The 27,068-nt window shown below is 37.4% G+C and overlaps 1 long non-coding RNA gene across 1 annotated transcript; it reads left to right on the top strand.

Annotated features, from left to right (window-relative positions):
* Positions 1 to 8,215: 8,215 nt before the first annotated feature.
* Positions 8,216 to 24,171, top strand: LOC116744652. The gene is made up of 6 exons (XR_004347112.1): positions 8,216 to 8,279; positions 10,341 to 10,478; positions 21,183 to 21,248; positions 22,382 to 22,522; positions 23,086 to 23,188; positions 24,098 to 24,171. It is a non-coding gene; the product is annotated as an uncharacterized LOC116744652 (long non-coding RNA).
* The last annotated feature ends 2,897 nt before the right edge of the window (positions 24,172 to 27,068 follow it).

Below are 27,068 nucleotides of genomic sequence, written 5' to 3'. Positions count from 1 at the left end.
TGTGTTAGAAGGAAATACTAGTAATCCTCATCTGATCTGACAAGCCTTATACGTATTTACACCTTAAAGATTATAGAGATGTCACTGGAATAGCAAATCACCAAGATAGTCATTCAGAATTTCTTACTTTTTTAGAGATGTGACGTTATTCTCATAGATTTTAGCAATAATCTCTGAAGTCCAGGTATCTTACAAGATTCCATGATAGGAACAACAATTCCAAGGATATATTTTTAATAATATTAGAAAACATAGTAACGTGCTTATAGTTATAAATATTCACGTGCTCTGTATTGGACAGGGTAACAAAGCTAAGCCTTTGTTAATATTCTCTATTTGTCATTTTATCACATCAGAATTTTTATCAGGTAAGAATGATATCTCTTTCATTGTAAATTCTAAGGTCGGGGAGGGGACATCACCTTTTTCTTCTGAGAAACTTTTTGCTAATATTGTTAATTAAATAGATTTGCATTCTCCAGACAGATCTCTGAAATGTATTCATTAGTATTATCAGACATGGCTATCAAATCCCACAGAACCTACAAAAAGAATTCTTGGAACTAATAGTAATTTTAGCAGGATCACAGAGTACAAAATCAGTATACAGAAGTCAGTCATGGACTTCCCTGGTGGCACAATAGTTAAGAATCTGCCTGCCAATGCAGCGGACACGGGTTTGATACCTGGTCCAGGAGGATCCCACATGCTGCGGAGCAACTAAGCCCGTGCACCACAACTACTGAGCCTGCGCTCTAGAGCCCACGAGCCACAACTGTTGAGTCCACGCACCCTAGATCCTGTGTGCCACAGCTACTGAGCCCATGTGCAACAACTACTGAAGCTTGCGCACTCTAGGGCCCGCATACCGCAACTACTGAGCCTGTGCTCTGCAACAAGAGAATCCACCACAATGAGAAGCCTGTGCACTGCAGCAAAGAGTATCCCCCACTTGCTGCAGCTAGACAAAGCCCGTGCACAATAATGAAGACCCAATGCAACCAAAAAAAAAAAAATTTTTTTTTAATTTAAGAAAAAGTCAATCACCTTTGGGACTTCCCCGGTGGTCCAGTGGTTAAGAATCCACCTTCCAATGCTGGGAGCAGGGGTTCAATCCCTTGTTGGGGAACTAAGGTCCCACATGCCGTGCAGTGTGGCCAAAATTTTTTAAAAATAATAAAAAATTTCAAAAAGTCATTTTTTCTATATTAGCAATGAACATCTAGAAGTTGAATTTTCAAAAACAATACCTATATGTGTATATATAACTGATTTACTCTGCTGTACACCTGAAACTAACACAACATTGTAAATCAACTATACTCCAATAAAAAATTTTAAAATATAAACATTTTTAAAAAGACATACTTAGGAAATTTCAAGTATTTGATACAGTATGGTTAACTATAGTTGACATGCTGCACATTATCTCTCTAGAATTTCTTCATTTTGCACAACTAAAACCTCATACTTCAGTTATTTGTGTTAAATGTAGATTCTGTTCATGTCTTGAAAATATTAAATATTTATATTCAATAAAATATAAGTTTAAAAAAATACCATTTTCAATAGCAACCCCAAAAGTGAAATGCTTAGGTATACATCTAACAAAATATTTACAGAATCTATGTGGAGAACTACAAAAGAATGATAGAATTCAAATACCTAAATAAATATATTTATTTATGTTTTCACATATAGATTTTTTTGTTCGTGAATATTCAAAGCAGTTTTATTATCACTGGACAAAAACTATAACTCAAATGTCCATCAAAAAGTAAATGGATAGGGCTTCCCTGGTGGTACAGTGGTTGAGGGTCCGCCTGCCGATGCAGGGGACGCAGGTTCGTGCCCCAGTCTGGGAGGATCCCACGTGCCGTGGAGCGGCTGGGCCCGTGAGCCATGGCCGCTGAGCCTGCGTGTCTGGAGCCTGTGCTCCGCAGCGAGGGAGGCCACGGCAGTGAGAGGCCCGCCTACCACACACACACACAAAAAAGGATAAAGACATTTTTGTACATCCACAAAATGGAATACAAAACAGCAACATAAAAGGGATGAATGTCAAAATAATTATGCTAAATGTAACAAACAAAATACCACTTATATAAAATTGTCGAATATTTATACTAATATGTAGTCACAAAGATCAGTTCTTGCTTGGGGATAAGGAATAGAAAGGAGGCTATATACAAAAATGCACCAAGAAACTTTTGCAGGTGATGAATACATCCATTATCTTGATATTTCTGCAGGTATATACACATGTAAAAACACAACAGACTACACTTAATTTTTTTTCTTTTGGCTGTGTTGGGTCTTTGTTGCTGTGCACAGGCTTTTCTCTAGTTGTGGTGAGTGGGGGCTACTCTTCGTTGCAGCACGCGGGCTTCTCATTGCAGTGGCTTCTTGTTACAGAGCATGGGCTCTAGGCACGTGGGCTTCAGTAGTTGTGACACGTGGGCTCTGGAGTGCAGGCTCAGTAATTGTGGCACACGGGCTTAGTGGCTCCACGGTATGTGGGATCTTCCCAGACCAGGGCTCGAACCCATGTCCCCTGCATTGGCAGGTGGATTCTTAACCACTGTGCCACCAGGAAAGCCCTATTTTTTTTTAACTTTTATTTTATACTGGAGTATAGTTGATTAACAATGTTGTGTTAGTTTCAGGTGTACAGCAAAGTGATTCAGTTATACATACATATGTATCTCTTCTTTTTCAAATTCTTTTCCCATGTAGGTTATTGCAGAATATTGAGCTGAGTTCCCTGTGCTATACAGTAGATCTTTGTTGGTTATCTATTTTAAATGTAGTAGTGTGTGTATGTCAATTCCAAACTCCCAGTTTATCCCTCCCCCACCACATATAGATTTTTATTCATGTATTGGATCACTCAATATTGTTAAGGTGTCAGTTCTTTCCAGTTTGAGCTATAGATTTAAGTCAATTCAAATCAGAATACCAGAAGTCTTTTTTGTAGATATCAACAAGTTGATGCTAAAATTTTATGGAAAGGCAATGGAACAGAAGTAGCCAATACAATTCTGGAAAAAACGTTGTAGGATTCACATTATCTGATTTCAAGACTTAATGTAAAGCTACGATAATCAAAGCAGCATGTTATTAGTGAAAGAATAGACATATAGATCAAGGGAATAGAATAGAGACTCTAGAAATAGACTCATATGTATATGGTCAATTGATTTTTTTTTCAGTATAGCATGAAGGCAGTTCAACAGAGAAAGGATAAGTCATTTCAAAACATGATGCTGGAATAATTGAATGTCCATATGCAAAAGGATAAAAAAAAGTAACCCTGACAGAGACCTTATCCCTTAATAAAAAATTAACTCAAAATGAATTATAGACCCACATATAAAATGCTATAAAACTTAGAAAATAGGAAAAATTCTGCATGGCTTTGGGTTTAGCAGTAAGTCAGGTATTTGTAGGATATTCATCAGTTTGGATTTATCTAATGTTTTCTCATGATTAGATTGAATTGATAGATTTTGGAGGGAAGAATACCTCAGTGGTGATGTACCCTCTTCAGCACATTACATCAAGGGATACAATATGTGCTATTACTGGTGATGTTAGCCTTGATCACTTGGTTACAGTAATGTTTGTCAGATTTTCCATTGTAAATTTACTGTTTTTCTCTTTGGAGTTAATAAATTTGGGGAGATACTTTGAAGCTACATGACTATCTTGTTTCTCATTAAACTTTCATTCACTGATTTTAACATTCATTAGTGGATCTTGCCTGCAACAATTAAAATTGTGATTAGCTAATGATGATTTTTTTTACCTTCCTTATTTCTTCTATATTTATAGAATTCTTCTGTAAGGAACTGTTGTTCCTACCTCATTTGTATGTGTGTACGTCATTTATATGTGTATGGGTCCATAAATATTTATTATAATACACATACAGACAGATACACAATCCAACATTGTTATTTGGGGTGGGGGGTCAAATTGTTCCTTTAGCCTTCAGGAGCTATTCTATTTTTTATTCTCTTAATTTTTATTTTATATTGGAGTGTAGTTGGTTTACAATGCTGTGTTAATTTCAGGTGTACAACAAAGTGATTTAGTTATACATGTACATATATCTATTCTTTTTCAAATTCTTTTCCCATTTAAGTTATTACAGAACATTGAGTAGAGTTCCCTGTGCTTTACAGTAGGTCCCTGTTGGTTATCTATTTTTTTAAAAAAAACTAGTATAAGGAAGTTTATAGCAGCCTTATTCATGATTGCCAAAACTTGGAAGTAACCAAGATGTCCTTCAGTAAGTGAATGGATAAATGAAGTGTGGAACATCCAGACAATGGGCTGCATGGCATGAGGGGTCTAGTTCCCTAACCAGGGATCAAATTCATGCCCCCTGCAGTGGAAGCACAGAGTCCTAACCACTGGACTGCCAGGGAATTCCCTAGTTATCTATTTTAAATATAGTGGTGCATATATGTAAATCCCAAACTCCCAATTTATCCCTCCCCACAACCTTTCCCTTTTGGTAACTGTAAGTTTTATAAATCTGTGAGTCTGTTTCTGTTCTGTAAATAAGTTCATTTGTATCTTTTTTTTTTGATTCCACATATAAGTGGTATCATATGGTATTTGTCTTTCTCTGACTTACTTCACTTAGTATGATAATCTCCAGGTCCATCCATGTTGCTGCAGATAGCATTATTTCATTCTTGTTAATGCCTAAGTAGTATTCCATTGTATATATGTACCACACCTTCTTTATCCATTCATCTGTCGATGGACGTTTAGGTTGCTTCCATGTCTTAGCTATTGTAAGCAGTGTTGCAATGAACATTGGGGTGCATGTATCTTTTCGAATTACGGTTTTCTCCAGATATATGCCCAGGAGTGGGATTGCAGGATCATATGGTAGCTCTATTTTTAGTATTTTAAGGAACCTCCATACTGTTCTCTACAGTGGCTGTACCAGTTTACATTCCAACCAACAGTATAGGAGGGTTCACTTCTCTCCACACCCTCTCCAGCATTTATTATTTGTGGATTTTATTTATTAATTTTTGGCCATGCCACACAGCATGTGGGATCTTAGTTCCCTGACCAGGCATCAAAGCCGTGCCCCCTGCATTGGGAGCGCAGAGTCTTAACCACTGGACTGCCAGGGAAGTCCTGTTTGTGGATTTTTTGATGGTAACCATTCTTACTGATGTGAGTTGATATCTCATTGTTTTCATTTGCATTTCTCTAATAGTGACGTTGAACATCTTTTCATGTGCCCAGCGTATGGTCAATCCTGGAGAAAGTTCCATGTGCACTTAAAAAAAATATGTATTCTGCTGCTTTTAGATGGAATGCTCTATAAATACCAGTTAAGTCCATCTGCTCTAATGTGTCATTTAAGGCCTGTGTTTCCTTACTGATTTTATGTCTGGATAATCTGTCCATTGATGAAAGTCGGGTGTTAAAATCCCCCACTATTACTGTGTTACTGTCGATTTCTCCTTTTATGGCTGTTAGTATTTGCCTTATATATTGAAATGCTCCTGTGTTGGGTACATATTTATTTAAAATCACTATATCTTCTTCTTGGATTGATCCCTTGATCGTTTCGTAGTGTTCTTCTTTGTCTCTTGTAACAGTCTTTATTTTAAAGTCTATTATGTCTGATAAAAGTATTGCTACTCCAGCTTTCTTTTGATTTCCATTTGCATGGAATACCTCTTTCCATCCCCTTACTTTCAGTCTGTATGTGTCCCTAGATCTGAAGTCGGTCTCTTTTACCCATATACATGGGTATTGTTTTTGTATCCATTCAGTGAGTTTATGCCTTTTGGTTGGAGCATTTAGTCCATTTACATTTAAGGTAATTATCGATGTGTATGTTCTTACTGCCATTTTGTTCATTGCTTTGGATTTATTTTTGTACATCTTTTTGCTCCCCTTCCTCTTTTGTTCTCTGTGATTTGATGACCATTTTTAGTGCTACGTTTGGATTGCTTTTTCTTTTTTGTGTGTGTATCTATTATAGTTTTGGGATTTGCTGTTCCCATGAGGTTTTGATGTAGCAGTCTATAAATGTATTGATACAAGATTGTTTTAAGTTGCTGGTCTCTTTCCTGCCTAGAGAAGTGCCTTTAGCATTTGTTGCAAAGCTGGTCTGGTGGTGCTAAATTCTCTTAGTTTTTTCTTGTTTGTAAAGTTTTTGATTTCTCTGTTGAATCTGAATGAGAGCCTTGCTGGGTAAAGTGTTCTTGGCTGTAAGTTCTTCCCTTTCATCACTTCTAAATATATTGTGCAACTGCCTTCCAGCCTGCAGAGTTTCTGCTGAAAAATCAGCTGATAATTTTATGGGAATTTCCTTGCATGTTATTTGTTGCTTTTCCCTTGTTGCTTTTTAATATTTTCTCTGTCTTTAATTTTTAAAAATAAATTCATTTATTTATTTTTGGCTGTGTTGGGGCTTCATTGCTGTGCGTGGGCTTTCTCTAGTTGCAGCAAGCGGGGGCTACTCTTTGTTGCAGTGCATGGACTTCTCATTGCGGTGGCTTCTCTTGTTGTGGAGCATGGGTTCTAGGCACACAGGCTTCAGTAGTTGTGGCACGTGGGCTCAGTAGTTGTGGTTCATGGGCTCTAGAGCACAGGCTCAGTAGTTGTGGTGCGTGGGCTTATTTGTTCTGCAGCATGTGGGATCTTCCCAGACCAGGGCTCAAACCCGTGTCCCCTACATTGGCAGGTGGGTTCTTAACCACTGCACCACCAAGGAAGCCCTTGTCTTTAATTTTTGTCAATTTGATTAATATGTGTCTCAGCATGTTCCTCCTTGGGTTTATCCTGCCTGGTACTCTGTGCTTCCTGGACTTCGGTGACTGTTTCCCATGTTAGGGACATTTTCAGCTATTATCTCTTCAGATATTTTCTCAGGTACTTTCTCTCTCTCTTCTCCTTCTGGACCCCTATAATGAGAATGTTGGTGCGTTTAATGTTTTCCCAGAAGTCTCTTAGACTGTCCTCATTTCTTTTCATTCTTTTTTCTTCATCCTGTTCCACAGCAGTGATTTCCACCATTCTGTCTTCCAGATCACTTATCCATACTTCTGCCTCTTTATTCTACTGTTGATTCCTTATAGTGTAGTTTTCATTTCAGTTATTGTATTGTTCATCTCTGTTCTTTAGATCTTATAGCTGTTTATTAAACATTTCTCATATCTTCTCAGTCTGTGTATCTTAACTCTTAACATGGCCAGGGTGGAACTTTTTGACATTCCAAAACTGATTCTTGCATGCCTAATTAGAGAAAGTGGGCTTAATAAAACATCTTTTCAAAATTCTGACCCTGAGAGAACAAAAGTAATTTTGGGAGAAAGTTTGAAGTTGTAACTCTTATCATGTCCTTGAAATGTAAACACATCCTACATTTCCTGAGACTACAGTCTTAGCTCAACTAGTAGAAACTAAAACTGAAAAAAGAAAAAAAAAGGGAAAAGAGGCCTTTTAAAACTCGAGCAGGAAAACTATGAGACCTCTGTGTCTATTTGGATATATGTATGTCTGTGTGTACATTATAAATATGATATGTCCCTACCTCCAGATGATATTACCAAAAATAATTTGTAAAAGAGCTGTATTTAATTGACTTAAAAGTAAGTACTTAGAAATCAAATACTTCTGAATGTAACTCAAGCTATCCCAAATTTTTAAATGTTCATATGATCTGAGATTAATCTTTAATAAGTGAAAACAAGTTTTAGTTAATGGTTTAATTAATATAGACACATCTTTAAAGTCATCAACATTAAATATAATACTTTTATTGTACCTAGGTTTACTAAATGCCAATAAGCTCATGTTACCTCTGTTATAAAATTTGTCAACAAGATAATTAACTTGGTATGATATTTTCATAAGTAATGAAATAGAGATAAATGGGATCAAAGTATTTGGGTGAACTCTTTAAGAATGATTACGTTTTATGATGTGTCTACCTGAAAACAATTTCTCCAGATTTTTGTTAACTTGAAACCTCACAGTTCTGCTACATTAAGTTAAATGATGGCAATTCATTGACTGTCTAGATCACTTTTTTTTTTTTTTTTTTTTTTTTTGCAGTACGCGGGCCTCTCACTGTTGTGGCCGCTCCCGTTATGGAGCACAGCCTCCGGACGCGCAGGCTCAGCGGCCATGGCTCATGGGTCCAGCCGTTCCGTGGCATGTGGGATCTTCCGGACCGGGGCACGAACCCGTGTCCCCTGCATCGGCAGGCGGACTCTCAACCACTGTGCCACCAGGTAAGCCTTAGATCACTTTTAATAAGATAAAATACTGAAACATTTATTGCTAAAGAAATCTATATTGACTTACTTTAGACCTCTTATTACAGAGAGGCTAAATATGTTTGAGATTATTAATAATCTTCTGCATTATTTTTGTACATGTATCTTTTGCATTATTATTGAAATATTGTACTATGAAGTGGCATATACTTCTAGAAATTATTTTAAAAAGGGAACTGTGAGGGACTTCCCTGGTGATCCAGTGGTTAAGACTCCATGCTCTCAGTGCAGGAGGCCTGGGTTCGATCCCTTGTCAGGAAACTAGATCCCGCATGCCGCAACTAAAGGATCCTGCGTGCCGCAGCTAAGATCCGGCACAGCCAAATAAATAAATAAATATTAAAAATAAAAATACTTCAGGACTTCCCTGGTGGCACAGTGGTTAAGAATCCACCTGCCAATGCAGGGCACATGGGTTCGATCCCTGGTCCAGGAAGATCCCACATGCCACAGAGCAACTAAGCCTGTGCACCACAACTACTGAACCTGTGCTCTAGAGCCCACGAGCCACAACTGCTGAGCCTGTGTGCTGCAACTACTGAAGCCCATGCACCTAGAGCCTGTGCTCTGCAAGAAGAGAAGCCACTGCAATGAGAAGCCTACGCACCACCACAAGGAGTAGCCCACGCTCTCCACAGCTACAGAAAGCCCACGCTCAGCATTAAAGATCCAATGCAGCCAAAAAAAAAATTAAAAAATTTTAAATAATATAAAGGGAACTGTGAGAAAAGAGTTTTAGGCATGGTCAGGACTAAGATTAGATTGAATTTAATTAAAGGGATGAATTTTAATATTGAAAATAAAATGGTACAAAACTAGAATTTGTGTTTTTCTCTGTAAAGAGGATAAAATTTTCTTGTACTATTGATCTGATTTTGATAGCGTATTGTACAGTTTCTTTACCTCTTAGGCAGTCTGTTGTGCCTTTCTGAATTTGCCCTTGAAATCTTTTATTGTCACTTTGGTTAAATGAATAAGTATTGTTTCACAGTGATTTATGATCTTACTTGGTCATGTGTTTAAAACCTTTTGATATCTTTGAAAGACTTCCTCAAATCAAATTCTAAATGAAGTTCTTCTGATCTCTAGCTAACTTTGGGATGCTTCAGAGGGCCTCTGAACATCTCAAAGGGAAATATTAAACTAATTAGATTTATCTGGTATGTTAAATTACCTGGGAAACGTGGTGAAATGAGTAATGATAAACCTTCTTAGATTATATTGTATGGGTTGTTAATATAAATATTCTAGAAATTATACGAAGTTCCTAAAATTTGAAATGTCCTGGTGTGTAGTCAGTCATAATTCTAGTTATTATCTTAAAATGTTGTATGTCACAGAAATAGTGAAATTTCCATGACAGTGGCATGTAATCAGGTCTTCAACCATGTTTTGTGTTTTTTAAATATTTATTAGTCTGTGCTGGGTCTTAGTTGCAGCATGTGGGATCTTCATTGCCACGTGCAGGATCTTCACTGCAGCATGCAAGATCCTTCAGTTGCTTCATGCAGGATATTTTATTTGTGGCATGTGGACTCTTAGTTGTGACATGTATGTGGGATCTAGTTCCCTGACCAGGGATTGAACCCAAGCCCTCTGCATTGGGAGCATGGCATCCTAACCACTGGACCACCAGGGAAGTCACTAACCATGATTTTAAGTCTTTTAATTTATAGGCATTTGCTGTCTTACTCTTATGCTTTTGCAAAAATGCTTGTAGATGAATTGCCTTTATGCTCCAAAGCAAAATTAGACCCAGAAGTGAAAGGACTTCCACTTTTTATGAGGGCTGTTTCAACAGTGGCTTTCTTGTGTAAGGTTACTGAAGAAATAGAAATGGGGTCTCCTTTAACTATTTATTATATGTCCCACACTCAGTTGAGTGTCTTCTAAACTCTTACCACACTCAGCACTATTCTGTAAGATGACTAACTTCTTATGAAATATTGTTGCTTTCTGCACCTAATATTACTTTGGTTCAATGTAATAACCTTAACCTTGCAACTTTGCTTCCAGAACCACAGAAAGAAAACACATGACTGCATTTTGTTAACTGATTATCATCTTGCTCCCAGGAATGAATTACAAAAAGCTCCTATTGGTAATGCTGATCTAATTTGAATTACAGATGTGTCCTACTTAAAGAATGAGCAGGTACATTACCAAGTTGGATATGTAGTAATGCCCACAGTGGACATAAATGAAAGCTCTTATATACCAAAAACAAAGTCAGCAGAATAACCTCTATTAATTGCCTTAACCAGAGCTTGCCAACTAAGACCAGATAGCAGTTATTTATACTGACAGTCACTATGCCTTTGGAGTAGCACATGACTTTTGAATCCTATGGAAACAATGAGATTTTTTAACCTCTTCAGGACAACCTATTTTTTTTTAATTTTTAAATTTAATTTTATTTATTTTTTTATACAGCAGGTTCTTATTAGTCATCAATTTTATACACGTCAGTGGATACGTGTCTATCCCAATTGCACAATTCATCACACCACCACTCGCACCACCCTGCCGCCTTCCCTGCTTGGTGTCCATACGTTTGTTCTCTACATCTATGTCTCAATTTCTGCCCTGAAAACTGGTTCATCTGTACCATTTTTCTAGGTTCCACATACATGCATTAATATACGATATTTGTCTTTCTCTTTCTGACTTACTTCACTCTGTATGACAGTCTCTATATCTATCCACGTCTCAACAAATGACCCAATTTTGTTCCTTTTTATGGCTGAGTAATATTCCACTGTATATATGTACCACATCTTTATCCATTCGTCTGTTGATGGGCATTTAGGTTGCTTCCATGACCTGGCTATTGTAAATAGTGCTGCAGTGAACATTGGGGTGCATGTGTCTTTTTGAATTATGGTTTTCCCTGGGTATATGCCCAGTACTGGGATTGCTGGATCATATGGTAATTCTATTTTTAGTTTTTTAAGGAACCTCCATACTATTCTCCATAGTGGCTGTATCAATTTACATTCCCACCAACAGTGCAAGAGAGTTCCCTTTTCTCCACACCCTCTCCAGCATTTGTTGTTTGTAGATTTTCTGATGATGCCCATTCTAACTGGTGTGAGGTGATAACTACATTGCAGTTTTGATTTGCATTTTTCTAATAATTAGTGATATTGAGCAGCTTTTCATGTGCTTCTTGGCCATCTGTATGTCTTTTTTGGAGAAATGTCTATTTAGTTCTTCTGCCCATTTTTGGATTGGGTGGCTTTGCTTTTTAATATTGAGCTGCATGGGCTGTTTATATATTTTGGAGATTAATCCTTTGTTGATTCATTTGCAAATATTTTCTCCCATTCTGAGGGTTCTCTTTTCATCTTGTTTATGGTTTCCTTTGCTGTGCAAAAGCTTTTAAGTTTCATTAGGTCCCATTTGTTTATTTTTATTTCCATTACTCTAGGAGGTGGATCAAAAAAGATCTTGCTGTGATTTATGTCAGAATGTTCTTCCTATGTTTTCCTCTAAGAGTTTTATAGTGTCTGGTCTTACATTTAGGTCTCTAATCTATTTTGAGTTTATTTTTGTGTATGATGTTAGGGAGTGTTCTAATTTCATTCTTTTACATGTAACTGTCCTGTTTTCCCAGCACCACTTATTGAAGAGGCTGTCTTTTTTCCACTGTATATTCTTGCCTCCTTTATCAAAGGTAAGGTGACCATATGTGCGTGGGTTTATCTCTGGGCTTTCTATCCTGTTCCATTGATCTGTATTTCTGTTTTTGTGCTAGTACCATACTGTCTTGATTACATGTGGCTTTGTCTGAAATCAGGGAGCCTGATTCCTCCAGCTCCATTTTTCTTTCTCAAGATTGCTTTGGCTATTCGGGATCTTTTGTATTTCCATACAGATTGTGAAATTTTTTGTTCTAGTTCTGTGCCAGTGGTGTGTTTGATAGGGATTGCCTTGAATCTGTAGATTGCTTTGGGTAGTAGAGTCATTTTCACAATGTTGATTCTTCCAATCCAAGAACATGGTATATCTCTCCATCTATTTGTATCATCTTTAATTTCTTTCATCAGTGTCTTATAATTTTCTGCATACAGGTCTTTTGTCTCCTTAGGTAGGTTTATTCCTAGATATTTTATTCTTTTTGTTGCAGTGGTAAATGGGAGTGTTGTCTTAATTTCACTTTCAGATTTTTTCATCATTAGTTTATAGGAATGCAAGATTTCTGTGCATTAATTTTGTATCCTGCTACTTTACCAAATTCATTGATTAGCTCTAGTAGTTTTCTGGTACCACCTTTAGGATTCTCTATGTATAGTATCATGTCATTTGCAAACAGTGACAACTTTACTTCTTCTTTTCTGATTTGGATTCCTTTTATTTCTTCTCTGATTGCTGTGGCTAAAACTTCCAAAACGATGTTGACTAAGAGTGGTGAGTGTTCCTGATCTTAGTGGAAATGGTTTCAGTTTTTCACCATTGAGGACGATGTTGGCTGTGGGTTTGTCATACATGGCCTTTATTATGTTGAGGAGAGTTCCCTCTATGCCTACTTTCTGGAGGGTTTTTATCATAAATGGGTGTTGAATTTTCTCAAAAGCTTTCTCTGCATCTATTAAGATGATCATACGGTTTTTCTCCTTCAATTTGTTAATATGGTGTATCACATTGATTGATTTGCATATATTGAAGAATCCTTGCATTCCTGGGATAAACTCAACTTGATCATGTTGTGTGATCTTTTTAATGTGCTATTACATTCTGTTTGCTAGTTTTTTGTTGAGGATTTTTGCATCTATGTTCATCTGTGATATTGGCCTGTAGTTTTCTTTCTTTGTGACATCTTTGTCTGGTTTTGGTATCAGAGTGATGCTGGCCTCGTACAATGAGTTTGGGAGTCTTCCTCCCTCTGCTATATTTTGGAAGAGTTTGAGAAGGACAAGTGTTAGCTCTTCTCTAAATGTTTGATAGAATTCACCTGTGAAGCCCTCTGGGCCTGGGCTTTTGTGTTTTGGAAGTTTTTAAATCACAGTTTCAATTTCAGTGCTTGTGATTTGTCTGTTCATATTTTCTATTTCTTCCTGGTTCAGTCTCGCAAGGTTGTGCATTTCTAAGAATTTGTCCATTTCTTCCAGGTTGTCCATTTTTTTGGCATATAGTTGCTTGTAGTAATCTCTCATGATCCTTTGTATTTCTGCAGTGTCAGTTGTTTCTTCTTTTTCATTTCGAATTCTATTGATTTGAGTCTTCTCCCATTTTTTCTTGATGAGTCTGGCTAATGGTTTATCAATGTTGTTTATCTTCTCAAAGAACCAGCTTTTAGTTTTATTGATCTTTGCTATTGTTTCCTTCATTTCTTTTACATTTATTTCTGATCTGATCTTTATGATTTCTTTCCTTCTGCTAACTTTGGGGTTTCTTTGTTCTTCTCTCTCTAATTGCTTTAGGTGTAAGGATAAGTTGTTTATTTGAGATGTTTCTTGTTTCTTGAGGTAGGATTGTATTGCTATAAACTTCCCTCTTAGAACTGCTTCTGCTGTGTCCCATAGGTTTTGGGTCATCGTGTTTTCATTGTCATTTGTTTCTAGGTATTTTTTAATTTCCTCTTTGATTCCTTCAGTGATCTCTTGGTTATTAAGTATTGTATTGTTTAGTCTCCATGTGTTTGTATTTTTTACAGATTTTTTCCTGTAATTGATATCTAGTATCATAGCATTGTGGTCAGAAAAGATACTTGATATGATTTCAGTTTTCTTAAATTTACCAAGGCTTGATTTGTGACCCAAGATATGATTTATCCTGGAGAATGTTCCATGAGCACTTGAGAAGATAGTGTATTCTGTTGTCTTTGGATGGAATGTCCCATAAATATCAATTAAGCCCATCTTATTTAATGTATCATTTAGAGCTTGTGTTTCCTTTTTTATTTTCATTTTGGATGATCTATCCATTGGTAAAGGTGGGTTGTTAAAGTCCCCTACTATGATTGTGTTCCCATCGATTTCCCCTTTTATGGCTGTTAGTATTTGCCTTATGTATTGAGGTGCTCCTATGTTGGGTGCATAAATATTTACAATTGTTATATCTTCTTCTTGGATTGATCCCTTGATCATTATGTAGTGTCCTTTTATGTCTCTTGTAATAGTCTTTGTTTTAAAGTCTATTTTGTCTGATATGAGAGTTGCTACTCCAGCTTTCTTTTGATTTCCATTTGGATGGAATATCTTTTTCCGTCCCCTCACTTTCAGTTTGTATGTGTCCCTAGGTCTCAAGTGGGTCTCTTGTAGACAACATATATATGGGTCTTGTTTTTGTATCCATTCAGCCAGTATGTGTCTTTTGGTTGGAGCATTTAATCCATTTACATTTAAGGTAATTATTGATATGTATGTTCCTATTACCATTTTCTTAATTGTTTTGGGTTTTTTATTGTAGGTCTTTTCCTTCTGTTGTGTTTCTTGCCTTTAGCATTTGTTGTAAAAGCTGGTTTGGTGGTGCTGAATTCTCTTAGCTTTTGCTTGTCTGTAAAGGTTTTAATTTCTCCGTCAAATCTGAATGAGATCCTTGCTGGGTAGAGTAATCTTGGTTGTAGGTTTTTCTCCTTCATCACTTTAAATATGTCCTGCCACTCCCTTCTGGCTTGCAGAGTTTCTGCTGAAAGATCAGCTGTTAACCTTATGGGGATTCCCTTGTGTGTTATTTGTTGTTTTTCCCATGCTGCTTTTAATATTTTTTCTTTGTATTTAATTTTTGACAGTTTGATTAATATGTGTCTTGGTGTGTTTTATCCTTGGATTTATCCTTTATGGGACTCTCTGTGCTTCCTGGACTTGATTAACTATTTCCTTTCCCATATTAGGTAAGTTTTCAACTATAATCTCTTCAAATATTTTCTCAGTCCCTTTCTTTTTCTTCTGGGACCCCTATAATTTGAATGTTGCTGCGTTTAATGTTGTCCCAGAGGTCTCTGAGACTGTCCTCAATTCTCTTTATTCTTTATTCTGCTCTGCAGTAGTTATTTCCACTATTTTATCTTCTAGGTCACTTATCCGTTCTTCTGCCTCAGTTATTCTGCTATGACCCCTTCTAGAGAATTTTTAATTTCATTTATTGTGTTGTTCATCACTGTTTGTTTGCTCTTTAGTTCTTCTAGGTCCTTGTTAAACGTTTCTTGTATTTTCTCCATTCTATTTAGAAGATTTTGGATCATCTTTACTATCATTATTCTGAATTCTTTTTCAGGTAGACTGCCTATTTCCTCTTCATTTGTTAGGTCTGGTGGGTTTCTGCCTTGTTCCTTCATCTGCTATGTGTTTCTCTGTCTTCTCATTTTGCTTAACTTAGTGTGTTTGGGGTCTCCTTTTCACAGGCTGCAGGTTCGTAGTTTCCGTTGTTTTTGGTGTCTGTCCCCAGTGGCTAAAGTTGTTTCAGTGGGTTGTGTAGGCTTCCTGGTGGAGGGGATTAGTGCCTGTGTTCTGGTGGATGAGGCTGGATCTTGTCTTTCTGGTGGGCAGGTCCATGTCTGGTGGTGTATTTTGGGGTGTGTGTGGCCTTATTATGACCATATAATTTTATCATATGATTTTATGATTTTTGGGTGTGTGTGGCCTTATTATGATTTTATGCTAATGGATGGGGTTGTGTTCCTGTCTTGCTAGCTGTTTGGCACAGGGTGTCCAGCACTGTAGCTTGCTGGTCATTGAGTGGAGCTGGGTCTTGGTGTTGAGATGGAGATCTCTGGGAGATTTTCACCGTTTGATATTATATGGAGCTGGGAGGTCTCTTGTGGACCAGTGTCCTGAAGTTGGCTCTCCCACCTCAGAGGCACAGCCCTGTCACCTGGCTGGAGCACCAAGAGCCTGTCATCCACACGACTCAGAATAAGAGGGAGAAAAAAAAAGAAAGAAGGAAAGAAAAAGATAAAATTTAAAAGTTATTAAAAAAGATAAGTATTTTTAAAAAGTTTTTAAGTAATTAAAAAATAGAAAGCAAGAAAGAAGAGAGCAACCAAACCAGAAAACAAATCCACCAATGATAACAAGTGCTAACCATTATACTAAAAACAAATACAAACTAAAAAAAAAGGACGGACAGAACCCTAGGATAAATGGTAAAAGCAAAGCTATACAGAGAAAATCACACACAGAAGCATACACATACACACTCACAAAATGAGGAAAAGGGAAAACAATATATATGTCATTGCTCCCAAAGTCCACCTCCTCAATTTGGGATGATTCTTTGTCTATTCAGCTGTTCCACAGATGTAGGGTACATCAAGTTGATTGTGGAGATTTAATCCGCTGCTCCTGAGGCTGCTGGGAGAAATTTCCCTTTCTGTTCTTTGTTCGCACAGCTCCTGGGGTTCAGCTTTGGATTTGGACCCGCCTCTGCATGTAGGTCACCTGAGGGCGTCTGTTCTTTGCTCAGACAGGATGGGGTTAAAGGAGCAGCTGATTCGGGGGCTCTGGCTCACTCAGGCCAGGGAGAGGGAGGGGTACGGAGAGCAGGGCAAGCCTGCGGCGGCAGAGGCAGGCATGACGTTGCAGCAGCCTGAGGCATGCCGTGTGTTCTTCCGGGGAAGTTGTCCCTGGATCACGGGACCCTGGCAGTGGCGGGCTGCATGGGCTCCCCAGAAGGTGGGTGTGGATAGTGACCTGTGCTCGCGCACAGGCTTCTTGGTGGCGGCAGCAGCAGCCTTAGCGTCTCATGCCTGTCTCTGGTGTCTGTGCTGATAGCTGCGCCTCGCGCCAGTCTCTGGAGCTCCTTTAAGTGGCGCTCTTAATCCCCTCTTCTCGCGCAACAGGAAACAAAGAGGGAAGAAAAAGTCTCTTGCCTCTTCGGCAGCTCCAGACTTTTTCCCAGACTCTCTCCCGGTTAGCTGTGGCGCACTAGCCCCTTCAGGCTGTGTTCACGCAGCCAACACCAGTCCTCTCCCTGGGGTTCCACTGAAGCCAGAGCCTCAGCTCCCAGCCCCAACCCATTCCAGCGGGTGAGCAGACAAGCCTCTCGGGCTGGTGAGTGCTGGTCGGCACCGATCCTCTGTGCAGGAATCTCTCCGCTTTGCCCTCCGCACCCCTGTTGCTGTGCTATTCTCTGTGGCTCTGAAGTTTCCCCCTTCCCCCACCCGCAGTCTCTGCCCGCAAAGGGGCTTCCTAATGTGTGGAAACCTTTCCTCCTTCACAGCTTCCTCCCACTGGTGCAGGTCCCGTCCCTATTCTTTTGTCTCTGTTTTTTCTTTTTTCTTTTGCCTTACCCATGTATGTGGGGAGTTTCTTGCCTTTTGGGCAGTCTGAGGTCTTCTGCCAGCGTTCAGTAGGTGTTCTGTAGGAATTGTTCCACATGTAGATGTATTTCTGATGTATTTGTGGGGAGGAAGATGATGTCCATGTCTTACTCTTCTGCCATCTTGAAGCTCCTCTTGTTATATTCTAATTGGCCTTACATTACATTTCTTAATGAACGAACATCTTTATGATGTTTAGTCTTCCAATTGTTTACCTAAAACAATATATCAGCCAGTTATTTTACCAGCAAAGTGGGTTTATTTGGGAACAGCAAAGAATTGCGATTCAGGACATGCAATCTATGGCAAACCACAGGCAAGTCCAAAGGAGAGAGTTTTTTTGTTTTGTTTTGTTTTGTTTTATAGAGGAGAAGAGGGAGTGGGAGTGGCTATTACGAAGAGTTCATTGGAGGAAACCAGGAGTTTGAAGTGAGTGGCATTTTATTGGCTGAGTTGTGACAGTTGCTCACTGGCTGGGCTGTTGCCAGGAAAGGAAAAATTCTTCCTCCTACTTGGTAGTAAAGTAGTATCCTTCTTCCTGTTGGAGATGCAAAGTACCTCTCTTCCTATTGGGTATGCAATTGACATGAGTGGTTGGTTTTAAGAACTCTGCCTCCTGGCCTCCTAACTCCTTTTTAAATTAGTTTGTTAATTTTCAGTTTCCCCTTTTGATCATGATCTCTCTCTGACACCTGAAACTAACACAGCATTGTAAATCAACTGTACTTCAGTTAAAAAAATAAAAGATCTTTCTCTGAAAGCATCGTTGATCAAGAGTCAGGTTTTTCCCAGTTCAGCAGCCTTTTCTCCCTCAGTGCTAGGAAGGACCATTCCTGGGTGTCCTGTCTCATACTGGATGGAAAGTGCACAAACTGGAAATCTGTTGAGATCACATTTGAGTAACAAGGAGTATATTTGCAAATTTTTGTTAAGTGTCTACTTAGGAATGGAATTTGGTGACACTGGATATATATGTTGAACTGTGATACTTTCAATTTTCCTAAGCAGTTTTGCTAGCTTGCATTCCCACTATTAGTGTACAAGAGAATTCTTCTTGTTATGCAACCTTAAAGGCATTTGATATTGTTTCTCTCCCATCTTTTCATTTTAGCCATTCTGTTGAGTAGTTGGTAGCATTGTGTTTTAATTCACATTTCCCTGAAAATTGCAGTACTGCTTTATTTTTGTTGACTATTTGGATACCCTCTTTTAATAAATGCCCATTGAAGTCTTCCACACAGTGTTCTATTTGGTTAGCTGGGTTTTTTCTTACTGGTTTTTAGGAGTTGATTTTTATTCTGGATACAACTTGAGATATATCTGTATCTATATAGCTAAATATCTATGTATAGCTATCCCTATCTATATATACCTATACCTCCACACATTAATCTAACCATCACCCATTAATCTTTGAAATCTTCCTTGCTTTTTTGGTACAGGAAATCCTGGACTCAACTCATACCTTCTCTGCTTCAGATCAGAAATCCACAAGTACTCCATAGAAACTAGGGTTGGGGTGTATGTGTGTATTTCATATATAATATCTTGCATATGATGGCTTACCTCTTACTCTCTTATTGATGACTTTGATGAACAGTAGTTCTTAATTTAGAAAAGCAGAAAATGTGCTTGTTTTTTCCTTTTGAACTATCAACTTTCCAAGTAGAGTTATTTAAATAGCCACCTTGCTGACATTGGAAATGCTCTTTCACATATATATATATTCATTGATTAAATGCATTTCAATGAATGATCATCCATCTCCCTCCCTCACTCTTGCTCTCTCCTGTTGTCTCACTGTTAGCCTGGCTTGCTTCCTAAGCTGTTTCCTATGTTATTTTGACATCATTCACTAATCTGTGCAATCTTCCTTACTTTTTGGCACAGGAAATCATGGACACACATACCTTCCTTGCTTTAGATTAGGAATCTGCAAATTCTCCAAAGAGCTCAGGTTGATGTTAGTAGGGAATAATACTTAAAGACCACAGTTTGGATGATAGGAATGTGGATTACTGTTACCTTTCCTGGGGAATAATTCATTGACAGGCTTCTCTGTTTCTTCAAGAGAAGTTGGTCTATTTACACTTTATCTTTTTTTTTTTTTTTTTTTTTTTTTTTTTTTGCGGTACGTGGGCCTCTCACTGTTGTGGCCTCTCCCGTTGCGGAGCACAGGCTCTGGACGTGCAGGCTCAGCAGCCATGGCTTACAGGCCTAGCTGCTCTGCAGCATGTGGGATCTTCCCGAACCGGGGCACGAACCCATGTCCCCTGCATCGGCAGGCGGACTCTCAACCACTGTGCCATCAGGGAAGCCCAACACTTTATCTTTTTTAGAGTTGGTTTTGATCAGTTCTTTTTCTAAAACAAAAACAAAAACAAAAACAAAAAACTATTTCACATATAGATTAAAATTTATTTACAAAATAATCTTGCATAATTAAAAAAATATATTCTTTTAGACATTTCCCCTTTGTCATTTAAAAGTTTTCTCTTCCTCTTTTTTCTTTATTAGGTAGGCCAAGAATTTATTTCTCTTACTGATTTGTTTTTAAGAATCAGCTATTTTATTTGTTTACCCCATCTTTTTGTATTTTTTGGCTCATTACATTTTGTCTTTATTCCTTTCTTTTGCTTTACTTCAGCTTACATTCCTTTTTTATCTTTTTGTAGGGTGCTTAGTTCAGTCTTATATTTAGGTTAATATAACCATTTAAGTCTTTGACTTTTTTTCTGAGCACTAAATTGGTATGCCATCTATTCTGATGTTATTTTTGTCATCAAAATTTTCTAGAAAGTCTGATATTTTAATTGTTTTTAATATTTATTTATTTAGGCTGTGCCAGGTCTTAGTTGTGGCACACAGGATCTTCGTTGCGGCATGCAAACTCTTAGTTGTGGCATGCATGCAGGATCCAGTTCCCCAACCAGGGATCGAACCCAGGCCCCCTGCATTGGGAGCACAGATTCTTACCTACTGGACCACCAGGGAAGTCCCTGATATTTTAATTTGTATTTCCTCATTGAAACAACAGTTGCTTAGTTAAGTACATTGTTTACAAATAGAAAAGCTTTTAATTTTTTGCTGTTATTATTTAAATTTTTATTGTGTTATATTCAGAGATTGTTTCAAACTCCCTCCATTTTTATACTTATATTGTAATCACAGAAAATTTCTTCTCCATTCATTTCAAATTGAACCTTACATCCACTATTTAGATTTTTCGTAGGCTCTTCTCTTATCTAGATTGCCACCCTCTAGGTTTTATCCCAAATATCCTTTTTAATAGATTCCCTGACACTCCTAGTTTCCCCAGACAATTTCCTCATACCATTCACTTACTCTGCTCTCTCCAAAATTATAGTCTCCTTGTTCAGTTTTTAAATAACTGTTCAATATGATACATAACTGCTATATCTAAAAATCATTCAGATACTTTTCCATAAAGAATAAGAATGGTTGGTTCTAGATGTAAGGGGATAGAAGGGAAATCTGTGAAATGTTATGAAGTAAGCAGACTGAGCATCTAGGAGGGTTGAATAATAGTGAAACTCAACTGAATATATGTTAATTATACACATCTCTATGCACAGCAGGGAATGAACAGTATTGGTGGAGACATCTCTGTTTGATTGGATAACTGCTTAAAGAATTATTAGGTAAAACAAGGACCTTTTTCCTTTTACACATTTGGCTGAGCTACCTTGAATTTCCTTTAGTTCCTATATATATAGGAAGTAAAGTAGGAAAAAGTGCACTTAACCACTGCAGTAAGGTATGAGACTAGAGGTAGGGAGAAATGTCTTTTGAGTGTTGTGAAATTATTTAAGTGATAATTGTGATATTCAACTGCATTACAGTGACTTTGTAATATTTTCTTCTAGTATCATAGTTTGACAGTTATCATTTTATTCTAAAGTTAATCATTTAACACCTGCTATGTCCCGGTGAATTTATTTATTTTGAATGAAATAGGAATTATATCTTCCTTTGGGATGGTTTGGGAATCAGAAACAGCAAAGCAAAGCGAAAATTAATGTATATATGTTGAAAACTGTGACATGAAGAAAAGAATCATGATGTTGTGATTGAGAATAAACATGGATCTACTTATAGTCAGCAGGGCAAGCATTTCTTTGCAAGAAATGTTTAACCTAAGATGAAAGGATGAATAGTCAGCCTTTCACTGAGCCCAGGAGAGGTGATTCTTAGGAGATGAAATAGCCTGTAAAAAGCTGTATGAAATGGAAAGGTTGTGGGCATAATCTAGGAGCTGAACAGTAGCAAGTGTCCTAAGAGAGTAAAGAGGACAGTTTCTTCCAGAGAAGTCTTTAGGTAAGCAAAGGCCATATTATATTCTATGGTAACATGTTTGGATTTTATTCTAAGAATAAAGGAAATGATTAATATTATTAAATGGGAACTCCTAAACTTTGATTTATATTGGAATCATCTTGTGAAGTTATTAAACATGTAGATGCCCAATTACTCCTTTAGATTTGATTCATCTTGGTCTGGGGTGGTACCCAAACAGCTGTACTTGTAAGAAGCTCTCCAGATTATTCTAATTGACACCTAAATTTCAAATCACCAAAGTCTTACACAATCTCTCATTATTCTCTCAGCTCATATTGTTTTGACTTAAAACTACCTAATTATATTGAAAGTTCTTTAAGCCATTTATTTCTTTTCAAGAATTGTTTTCATTTTGTATCCTATTTTTAAGATAGAAACTGTATGTTTTGCTGGCTGCTAGAAAGTTATCTTTGTTTGCTTTTTTGCTTTCTTTTAGGTTTACTCTCCAGGTATAAGACCAAGAAGTTATCTCCAGAGGATATTTATGAAATCAGTTTATCCCGATGGAAGATAATAGGAGGAAGTAAAACTCCTTGTCTTAAAGGATCTATTTTGAGGAATGAGTGGCAGAGCAAAAGTGAGTTTGAGGGTCAACAGGGACCTCGAGATAGATATTTCAGTCAAATGAAAATCATCTATAACATGCCAACATGTAGAAAACATTCATCTTTTACTCTGAATCAGAGAATTCATAATAGAAACTTTATGAATATAGGGAATGTGGAAAACCCTTTAGTTGTGGCTCAAATTTTGTTCAACATGAGAAAATTCATTCTGGTGATAAACTTTTGATTGTAAAGAATGTGGGAATACCTTTAATAGTGTCTATCGGGAGTTCCCTAGCTGTCCAGTGGTTAGGACTTGGTGCTTTCACTGCCGTCGGCCCAGGTTCAATCCCTGGTCGGGGAACTAGGATCCCGCAAGCCACACAGTGTGGCCAAAAAAAAAAAAAAAAAAAAAAGTGTCTAAGTGTACATCAGAAAATTCATACTGGTGAGAAACTATGAACGTAATGTATATGGGAAGGTCTTTAGTTGTAGCTATCAGCTTACTCTGCATCAGAGATTTCATACTGGTGAGAAACCCTATGAATGTCAAGATTGTGGAAAAGCTTTTCTACTTGTTTTTTTCCTTACACAGCATCAGAAAATTCATACAGGCAAGAAACCCTGTGAATGTAAGGAATGTGGGAAGGCCTTTAGACTTGATTTTTACCTCATTGAACACGGAAGAATACATACAGGTAAGAAACCTTATGAATGTAAGCAATATGAAAAAACCTTTAGTGTGTGTAAACAGTTTAATTGACATAAAACAGTTCATACTGGTATAAAACCTTTCGACTGTAAGGTATGTGGGAAGGCTTTTAGTTGTAACGACAACATTAGAGTACATCATAGAATGCATACTGGTAAGAAATCATATGAATGTAAGGAATGTGGGAAGACTTGTGGGAGTATATTCTCAAGCTAGTGTACATAAGAAAATTCATACTGATGTGAAACCCTACAAATGTATAGAATGCGGGAAGGCCTTTAAATTTAGTTTCTATTTTACTGAGCAGATAATTCACACTGGTGAAAAGCCCTATGAATGTAAAGAACGTGGAAAGGCCTTTATTCATAGAACAGATCTAACAGAACATCTGAGAATTCATTCTGGTTTAAAACTCTATGTATGTAAAGAATGTGATAAGGCCTTTAGTTGATGTGGACAGTTGACTCAACAGCAGAAAATTCATATGGCTATAAAACCCTATGAATGTAAGGAATGTGGAAAGGCCTTTAGTCATATTGGAGACCTTAGACCATATCAGAGAATTCATATTGGTGAGAAATCCTGTGAGTGTAAAGAATGTGGGAAGGCCTTTAGACTTAATTCATACTTTACTGAACGTCAGAATTTTCATACTGCTGAGAAACCCTCTAAGTTATGTAGGAAGGTCTTTAGACAACATTCACATCTTTATTGGCATCAGAGAATTCATAATGTAACGGAATATAGGAGAGCCTTTCCATGTCACTTTCTGTTTACAGAATAGCAAAATATTCATGCCAGAAAGAAATTCTGTGAATGTGACTCTTTCCAGACATGTTAATTTAATAAGTGTGTAACAGCCTTCTAATACCTCTCAATCCTTCTTAAATTTTAGGAAGTTCGTATTAGGAAATAAACCTGTTAATGTAACTGTTAACCAAGAATTCCAAGAACAGAGACCTGGTTGAAGAAAAAAAGGAAAAAAGCGCTTTTATTTGGGGTTTGTTAGAACTGCAGCCCAAGAAACACAACCCACTCGAATTGCGTTCTGCTGGACTATAAAATGGGGTAGGCTTAAAAAGGTAAAAAACTGCAAAGTTACATAAGTTGTCAAGAATTAGGATGTGGGGCTTCCCTGGTGGCGCAGTGGTTGAGGGTCCGCCTGCCGATGCAGGGGACGCGGGTTCGTGCCCCGGTCTGGGAGGATCCCACGTGCCGCGGAGCGGCTGGGCCCGTGGGCCATGGCCGCTGAGCCTGCGCGTCCGGAGCCTGTCCTCCGCGACGGGAGAGGCCACAGCAGTGAGAGGCCCGCGTAACGCATAAAAAAAAAAAAAAAAAAAAAAAAAAAGAATTAGGATGTGAGCTGGCAAGAGGTAAGGGTGCTTGTTAAACAAGGATGCTTTGGGGTTCACAATGATTACATAATTGTGTCAGGGGGTGGGAGACTTTTAAACTACAAGGTTGCAACTAGCAGCTGCTAGCAAATACTGTTTTGAAAACAGCTGGTGCTGTCCTTGAGTTTAATACAATTCAGAGAAAATTCAAGTTCTCAGTGATGCATGAATCTGAGACCAGATCCTCAGTGTCTGCCAGATTACATTTTTGTATGCCTGAACTATGAATACTCTATTATAATTTCAATTTGTCATCAAACTAATTGTGGGGAAGTTTTTAATCAATGACATATACTTATCATCATTGCCTTTACTATCTGTGTGATAGTGGGCAACACATTTACCCTTCTGGGTGTCATTTATAAAATGGTACCCACCTAAAAGTGTGGTTGATAGTTTATAACATGTACAATTTTGCAAAAACTACCTGGCCAAAAACTCCTTTGAATGAAAAATAGATATGATAATGAAAAACAGATATGATAATTTTTATTATTATCAACATTATACTTAGTGAGTTTCTTAATATAAAGACATAATGAAGGTAACAAATTTAGAAAGCCATCCATCACTTATTGTATTTCAGGAAATTCATCTTTGATAAAATCCATAAGAATATAAAGAACATGTAAAGATCAAATGCAGACTTCATTGCTTAAGTTCTACCAGAAAATTAATTAGAGCTGAAAAGTAACCCTAAGGATTTAATGAGTGTGAGAATATTAAGAATATAGCTGGTGAAACATCAGGGAATGGTGTGAAGGATTTTACCAATAATATAGAAGTTAAAAGGATAACAAAGAGCAAACTGCCTAGAAAATATTTACCAACTTTATTATGAAAAATTTCTGACAAAAACATAGAACGCATTCTGTAATGAACATCCATTTACCCTTCACCTAGATTTGAAATTTTACACTTTGTATATTTGCTTCATTTTTCTATAAAATATAATTTTTGCTGTACCATTTAAGAATAAATTGACACAGATTGGCTGAATGGATACAAAAACAAGACCCTTATATATGCTGTCTACAAGAGACCCACTTCAGAACTAGAGACACATACAGACTGAAAGTAAGGGGATGGAAAAAGATATTCCATGCAAATGGAAACCAAAAGAAAGCTGGAGTAGCAATTCTCATATCAGACAAAATAGACTTTAAAATAAGGACTATTAAAAGGGACAAAGAAGGACACTACATAATGATCAAGGGATCGATCCAAGAAGAAGATATAATAATTGTAAATATTTATGCACCCAACATAGGAGCACCTCAATACATAAGGCAAATACTAACAACCATAAAAGGGGAGATCAACAGTAACACATTCATAGTAGGGGACTTTAACACCCCACTTTCACCCATGGACAGATCATCCAAAATGAAAATAAATAAGGAAACACAAGCTTTAAATGATACATTAAACAAGATGGACTTAATTGATATTTATAGGACACTCCATCCAAAAACAACAGAATACACATTTTTCTCAAGTGCTCATGGAACATTCTCCAGGATAGATCATATCTTGGGTCACAAATCAAGCCTTGGTAAATTTAAGAAAACTGAAATTGTATCAAGTATCTTTTCCGACCACAACGCCATGAGACTAGATATCAATTACAGGAAAAGATCTGTAAAAAATACAAACACATGGAGGCTAAACAATACACTACTTAATAATGAAGTGATCACTGAAGAAATCAAAGAGGAAATAAAAAAATACCTAGAAACAAATGACAATGGAGACACAACGACCCAAAACCTATGGGATGCAGCAAAAGCAGTTCTAAGGGGGAAGTTTATAGCAATACAAGCCCACCTTAAGAAGCAGGAAACATCTCGAATAAACAACCTAACCTTGCACCTCAAGCAATTAGAGAAAGAAGAACAAAAAAACCCCAAAGCTAGCAGAAGGAAAGAAATCATAAAAATCAGATCAGAAATAAATGAAAAAGAAATGAAGGAAACAATAGCAAAGATCAATAAAACTAAAAGCTGGTTCTTTGAGAAGATAAACAAAATAGATAAACCACTAGCCAGACTCATCAAGAAAAAAAGGGAGAAGACTCAAATCAATAGAATTAGAAATGAAAAAGGAGAAGTAACAACTGACACTGCAGAAATAAAAAAAATCATGAGAGATTACTACAAGCAACTCTATGCCAATAAAATGGACAATCTGGAAGAAATGGACAAATTCTTAGAAATGCACAACCTGCCAAGACTGAATCAGGAAGAAATAGAAAATATGAACAGACCAATCACAAGCACTGAAATTGAAACTGTGATTAAAAACCTTCCAACAAACAAAAGCCCAGGACCAGATGGCTTCACAGGTGAATTCTATCAAACGTTTAGAGAAGAGCTAACACCTATCCTTCTCAAACTCTTCCAAAATATAGCAGAGGGAGGAACACTCCCAAATTCCTTCTACGAAGCCACCATCACCTTGATACCAAAACCA

The sequence above is a fragment of the Phocoena sinus genome, chromosome 19 (genome assembly GCF_008692025.1).
Source record: "Phocoena sinus isolate mPhoSin1 chromosome 19, mPhoSin1.pri, whole genome shotgun sequence".
In the NCBI taxonomy this organism is placed as follows: domain Eukaryota; kingdom Metazoa; phylum Chordata; class Mammalia; order Artiodactyla; family Phocoenidae; genus Phocoena; species Phocoena sinus.
Note: the sequence above shows the minus strand (reverse complement) of the source record. Positions and strands in the feature narration are given on the sequence as shown.